We start from the raw sequence: 7,294 nt of genomic DNA on the forward strand, positions 1-7,294 counted from the left end.
GTCTATTATCTACCAGTATGTTATCATATACCATGTTTCATATGTTTGCAACCTCACAAAGAATAGACAAGATGGTCCTTTCTTATTTTATGAATTAGGAACTGGAAGACTAAAATGTCAAGCAAAGTTTGTCAAGTTTCCAAACTTCTTTATGTAATAACTCATGGGTTAAGATGGCTTTCGCCTGTATATCTGAAGCTAACATTGTGTTTTCTGATCCTTGTTTTCTAGTTTGGGCATGGATCAGGGCTATTTTCTGGTTAGGAGAGGTGGCTAAATGTTAAGACAGAATATTGGAGGAACTTTGGAAGACTTCTCTGCAACACTCACCTTAAAATAATGTCCTCCTTGCTTATGTGATGGATACATGCCACCAATGGAGACGTAATCTCACCGAGCTTGGAAGTCTCTCTTTGTAATCTAGGATGTTTCATAGAATCTCTCATGTGACTCTCCTTTTCCATGCTTCTATTGTGCTTTGCATGGCCCATTAAGTCTCTTCTTTGTTGGCTATAAATTTTGTCTTAAAAGTGTCTTCTAGGTGTACATTATTTTTAAACTACAGTTACACGGTCTTCAGAAAACCATTAATCACTAGTGGGAATAGGAGGAGGAATTTAGTCCACAATGGCCAGATGATATTTTTTTTTCTGGTTGGTCTAAGCTATATGGTGAAACAGAAAGGGAAGAGAGGAAACAGGAGATGAGGAGGAACATTGATTAATCTATTACATTCTTAGAAGAAAATGTCTTTCCTACTGATATGTCTTGAGATACCATTTCCCACTCTGAACCTGACAATTCCAGTGCTGAGTCAGCCAATGTGTAAACTATGCTGTCTCTGATTGTAACAGTTGTAAAATGGCTCATCATTTTAGACTGCAATTACTGCCCTTATCTAATGGGGTTAATGAAAAAGGAGAATGGGGAGAGGGAGGTAGGAGAGAATGAGAAAGATGGATGGAGTTTAGAACCAAAGACTGGAGGAGTTGTAGAGGGAAAGAGCAGGAGAGCAGAGAAGACAGAAAGAACTGACTTTATACTTCACACATTGAGTTATTGAGCTGCCTTTTCTTCAAAAGTGACCCAGAGAAATTTCATATCTCCCTAGATTACACAGAGCAAGAAGCTCTAGAGTTCTGTTTTGTCTGAACTTCCTGATGAAGGGAAACAGCATGATTTAGTTCTAGAACAGGACCAGGCATTAGGATAAGCAACTCCTGATCAGAGGAGTAAGGGGACTAAACTCTGTAGAGATCATGAACTTGGGTGAGAGAAGTATGTTCTAGTGCTTTGTCAAGGAGAAACTGACAAAGCACTAGTACATACTTCTTTCTAGGCCAGGAAGAGCCATTTTCAATATGCTTGGATATGGATGGGGAGAAAATAATGGAAAAATTATGTTCTGGTCTTTCATTGATTCTATTTTAAGAGGAAAGCTTAGGGGGTATCATGTTTTAGGGGGCATATCATCTTTGATGCATTCTCTTCTCCTTTTTTAAAGCACTGTCAGTCATCTTCTTTCTTTAGGATATTTATGATTTTGTTATCTCATTGTACTTCCTCAGGCTTCTACCTTCAGAGGTATATTCTTGATACTCCAAAGTTCTTAATAATTTCTCAGTAATTATCTTACACTCCTTCCTCAGAGATACTACTTGACCTTTCCTTGGATTTCCTAGAAGGCTGTAAATGTTTTTTTTTAAAGGATGAATAATCTGAATAATGCCTTATGTTGTGTACACTTTTGACAATTAGGGCCAAAGTTTACTTTTCCCCAAGTTTATTTCTTTTCCTGAGGAGTTTTTAATCAGACTTGAATTCGGTGTATTGAAGTCTTTCTCTAGTTACAGACCAAACAAAACAGTACAAAGAGCTCTGGGCTAGGGAAGAAAGAATTGATAGCTACTTCTGGATCTTTTATAAACTAGCTGAGGAGTTATGTTGCCTGCAGTGAGGAAGGTACAATAGATTCAAGGCTCCTCCTGAATGCTGAGATTCCGCTATTCTATACCAGACTATTATAGAGAAATTCTGTCGTATTCTCTTCTATGATGGTAAGTGATAAGCAGGTTAAAATATGATGTAAGATTATTTTGATAAAGTTGTATTTGTGCTTCATTTTGGGAGTGCCAATTTTTCATGACTATGATAAAGAGAAACTTAGACACTATTTTTAAATTATTTGAGCCAGTTCTTCACTATTCTTATCTATTTTGAGTTCAGACTTTTGTGGAAAGCGTTTTTTTTTTTAATTGAGTAATACACTTAATAAGGTAATTATAGATACATAGGAAATTATGTTTTATAAAATATATGTTATATAAATTATAGCTTTAGATTATGTATGTGGAAAAATGTGAGGAGAAAGAGAAAAAAAAGCATTGGTTCATTTCTGTAGTTTATCTAAGAGAAGCGCATTAATTAAGCCAGCACTGAACATAAGATGAATCCTTAGATGTCATCTAATGAACAAGTGATCTTGATGTAAGTTATCATCATCAATCATGATTGGGACTTGTGGGGGGCCACACCATTCGCCATTACAAGATGGCGCCGAGGAGTGTGGTAAACAGCTCATTTTGGACCATGTCCCAGCATGAGTCTGCCCAGCAACAGCAATCAACCTATCCCGGCTTGACTAGCTTATCTATAGTAGAAACATCCTGTCCTGCCTATATAAGCCGTTCCCTTTCCTTCTCCCTCGCCTCTCATCTTCAACTCTCCATTAATCCATCGGTACTCCAATAAAAGTGTGATAAGAGAAGAATCCTCGTGTCGGTGGTCTTCTTCCCTGCCGGTCAGGGGGGCTCGCCACAGCTGGTGCCGAAACCCGGGAAGTAGGTCCAGTGGACACGTCTGAGGGGCCCAAGAAGGATTCAGAACTCTACACATGGAGTGAGTAAGTCTCCCCAAGTAAGTAGTATGTGGCTCGACTACCCTGCTGACCCTTTGATGTTTGCTGGATTTTTTCTCTGTGCAGTCGTGGTGATTCTTCTGTGTTACTGAGGGTATCACCGCGCACAGTAGAAACCATAGTGAAGGATATTGATAAGGCAGCGCCTTGGTTCGCTGTTTCGGGCGATTTTAACCTCGACTGCTGGGAAAAGTTAGGAAAAGACCTTGAAAGAGCAAAACAGGAGGATAGAATTGGCCGAGGATCAATTCCTTTATGGAAGCTGGTCCATTCGTGCCTCAAGGACAGTAAGAACATGGAGCTGATTAAGCAGGGGCGCAAAGTTTTGGCTTCGCAACAGGATAGTCTCTTGGAAGCGGAGTCAAAAGGGGAGGAAGACAGGCCTGCAAAATACAACAGAAATAAAAGGGAAAAGAAAAGAAAAATAAAACAAGGGGAAAGTAAAAAGGAACCCCTATATCCAGTTCTGGAAGAGTTTGCAAACTTAGAAATTTCAGATGATTCGGTAGTAGAAGGATTGTCGGAGGAGGACAAGGAGGAGCTTGAAGAAACTGCTGCAGAGTATGAGAGCGATCGTTATGGGCGGTAGCCAATTTTGAACAAAGCCAGAGTAGGCGCGGGACCAGTGGCCCGTATCGCCCTTCCAGTGGTTTATTCGATATAATTTATTTACATTTCAAATGATTTCCCCTTTTCTAGCCCCCTTCTCTTCCCCTGTCCTCCTTTTAAAAGCAGCTTTTTGCTAGCCTGCGCGGTTATTTGGGAAAGCAAGAGCTTGCTTTAAGTATAGCCCTCTCAAAGGAGCTCCACGGAGAGTTAGATCACACCTGAGGAATTTATGCAGCCTATTCGAGCTAAATTCTCTAGAAGAAAAAATTTATTCTTTAAAAGTCAGAGACAGTTAAAACGGCCGGACAAAGAAAATCCTGGGCTCTCCCCCCCTCCTACCTCTCTCTACAAGGTCACTGTGTTTTTCTCTACAAGGTCACTGTGTTTTTCTTCCCTTCTCTGGCAGAACTCCCAGAAGAAAAAGAAGATAAAAGGTTAACTCTTAAAACAAGAGAAAAAGCAGGTTTCTGAAAAGCAGGTTTTCCATGTACAAGACATGGTATTAAAAGGTATAATAATAATAATAATAATAATAATAATAATAATAATGGTTAAAAGCTAATTTCAAAACTTTCCAGGAAACAGAAGAAAATGGGAGACGTCCTATTTTCTCTCTGAATCCTTATGGAGATATTCTTAGTTCTGGTTAAAGTATTTGGATCCTTTTGGGGACATTAAGTTCCATTTCTGTCTGTTGCCTATTTTGGTGCACCAAAAACTTGTCTATATGTGTGTCAATTTATGTTGTCTATTGTTTGAGTGGCTGAATGATTGTTGTGTTTATGTTATGTGTTAAAAAGAAAACATAAAATGGTAAAAAGGGGGCGTTATTTACTGGCAGTCCTGTCAGTCTGCAATTTACACAGAAGAAGATGATTAAAGGAGCTTCACATTCTTAACTATGAGTTAAACACAGCTGGAGAAAAAAGCTACTTTTAAGAAGCCAACAGCCTCAAACTTAATGGTTAATTCTCCTGAAAAAATTTCTACCATGGTGATGGTTGGGTTCAAGGTGTTTTATTCCCCTGAAATTACAGCTGGAAAACGCGCCCACCACACTCTTAAATCTTACTTAATTAAACAAAAAGGGGGAATAGCTGAACATGCTACCCCACGAGAAAGAACATCTCTAGCACTCTTTACGCTTAATTTCTTAAATCTTAATGAGTCCAATACAACTGCCGCTGACAGGCACGTAAATTCAGTTCTATCTCCTTGCATGCACGTCATGTGGAAAGATGTGCTGGACAATAACTGGTATGGACCGGATCCTATTTTAATAGGATCCAGGGGAGCTGTTTGTGTTTTTCCACAGGACCGAGCTGATCCGATCTGGGTTCCAGAGAGGCTGACTCGCCGAGTTGAAAGCCCAAGAGAGGAGGATTCGAATCCCAATGACAAAGATGTGGAGAAGAATAATGATGCTGTGGTGGCTGACTCACCTGACGATCGCCAGTGAAAGTTATTTTTGGTCTTTTTCTCGCACGTGGCCAATACCAGTGCCTGTGCATAATGAATCCAATGTTTTTCCTCAATTTTACTCCACCCGTTGCCATTACGGGGTACCCTGTAAATCTAAAGATCAGATCGATCTGAAAATGCAAGTTTTTAACCAGACTCGAGTTCCTTTGGCAGGAACACTTTGTTTTTACTGTCTGCCGCGGGCTGGTATTACTGCTATAGTTGGTCTGTAAGCTCAGAACCCAAAGCAAATGAGATAAAGTGGTCATTGCGCAGGCACTTGCGGCTCTGGAGATTGGAACCTCCGCAGAAGTATGGCTGCCTATCCTGAGGCAATAGAAAGCCGGTCCAAACAGCTCTTGCACGCCTGGAGTTTAGCTCATTGCACATGGCAGAGTGTTTGGACTAGCGCCTGGGGAAGGTTGTTGAACGAGGTATCGCATGGAGGTTAAATTACCTCCAGGAGGCATATCGTCCAGCATAGGGGTTACCTGCCCAAGTCTCCCCTCTCCCAACAAAACGGCAGAGGACAGGTCGAGGATACCCCGGATGTGGCAAGGAGTCTAGGGGATATCCCCGTACATGGTCTAACTTGATTTAATTACCAACAGGGAGGGACGATCTCTGTCTCCACCTTCTAACCAGGTTACCTGTAAGCCCTCAAATGGCGCCTACTTCCTGTTTTTGTTGAGCCATATACAGGCTGAGTGCGCATGCACGAACGGAGCTTCCTACCACTGAGTCTCTGCCTATGAGATGATGAGTCACAGCCAACCAGGGTATGCCACGTCCAAGGCAGGAGAATTTTTGTTCTGGCCTTCTGGCCTAGTACCTTGTTCAAACAAAAGAAAAGGGGGAAGTGTGGGGGGCCACACCATTCGCCATTACAAGATGGCGCCGAGGAGTGTGGTAAACAGCTCATTTTGGACCATGTCCCAGCATGAGTCTGCCCAGCAACAGCAATCAACCTATCCCGGCTTGACTAGCTTATCTATAGTAGAAACATCCTGTCCTGCCTATATAAGCCGTTCCCTTTCCTTCTCCCTCGCCTCTCATCTTCAACTCTCCATTAATCCATCGGTACTCCAATAAAAGTGTGATAAGAGAAGAATCCTCGTGTCGGTGGTCTTCTTCCCTGCCGGTCAGGGGGGCTCGCCACAGGGACTGAAAGAACTGAGCAGATGGCTGAGGTTGGATATATACGAAGACAATTTTCACCCTCAGTGAAGGTTTAGGTGGGGGCATTGATATTTCAGGTGTCTACTAATCACTTTGTTAGTAAATGACCTGAATCCATATCCTTCTAAAATTTGAGCAACTATTCCAGAAAAACAACTCTGGACCCTCTAATCCCATTTATCATTTTTGTCATTTGTTGATGAGTCTAGAATTCTTACAGACATATTTTAATATATTCTTGGAAGTTATCTTTCTTTATCAACATGTGGCTAACAAAGATCCCACCAAGTGGCTAATCAGCTATTTTCAGGAAAGAAGTTGGATAGTGATGTAAAAAAACAACAACAAATTTTTAATCTTTGCAAAGAGACAAAGACTGTAAGCACATTTCTTAGCATGGCTGCAAGTAATCTTGTCAGTTAATCAGGCTAAGAAATTTTAATTAGGATTTTGAATTCAAAGAGGAATCAAAAATGATAGAACTGTTGATGAACTTATTTTCATTCTATTTTCAATTTTTTAACTTTGTTCTATTTTATTCCTAAACACTTTATTCAGAATGCTTATTTGCTAAGATCATTTCCTAGTTATACTTCTTCTTTCTAGAGAAAAGGAAAAGGAGGGATAGATGATAAAATCATTTCCAAGAAGAAAGGGAAAAGGAAGTTGCTAACACAGAAAAATGAACATGTTATAAAGCACACATTGTGGGATAAAATAACAGCATCTTCCAGCATCACCACTGCCCTGGGGCTGACTAGAACACCTGCTTTGGAGAGAGAAAGAAAGTATGCTTCTGACTGTTTTCTGAAGAACACTAGTCCAATCTATTCTTCTTTAGTGGTGAAGGCCTATTGAAACACCACTCAGTTTTGGTCCAAAGATATTTATCACCCATTCATGTCATTTTTATATTTTTAAAATTGTGAACACCAATGTCTAGATTACTAAGACCATTATGGATCATAGCTCCTAGATGTATTTGGTATACATGTGTGTGTGTATATATATATTTTATATATTTATATTTATTTTATTTATTCAAAGCAGTTCTCTGCCATGAAATTTCTGGCTTACCTTTTCTCTGGCTCTAAGGAATCTGAGATGTTTCTTGACTGCTTTCCTACA

At 40.2% G+C, this 7,294-nt stretch overlaps 1 long non-coding RNA gene across 1 annotated transcript; it reads left to right on the forward strand.

Moving 5' to 3' along the window:
* The first annotated feature begins 2,525 nt into the window (after positions 1–2,525).
* On the forward strand, positions 2,526–6,098 carry LOC127666886 (uncharacterized). The gene is made up of 2 exons (XR_007973735.1): positions 2,526–2,916; positions 4,842–6,098. It is a non-coding gene; the product is annotated as an uncharacterized LOC127666886 (long non-coding RNA).
* Positions 6,099–7,294: the final 1,196 nt, after the last annotated feature.

The sequence above is a fragment of the Apodemus sylvaticus genome, chromosome 16, assembly GCF_947179515.1.
Source record: "Apodemus sylvaticus chromosome 16, mApoSyl1.1, whole genome shotgun sequence".
Classification (NCBI taxonomy): Eukaryota; Metazoa; Chordata; class Mammalia; order Rodentia; family Muridae; genus Apodemus; species Apodemus sylvaticus.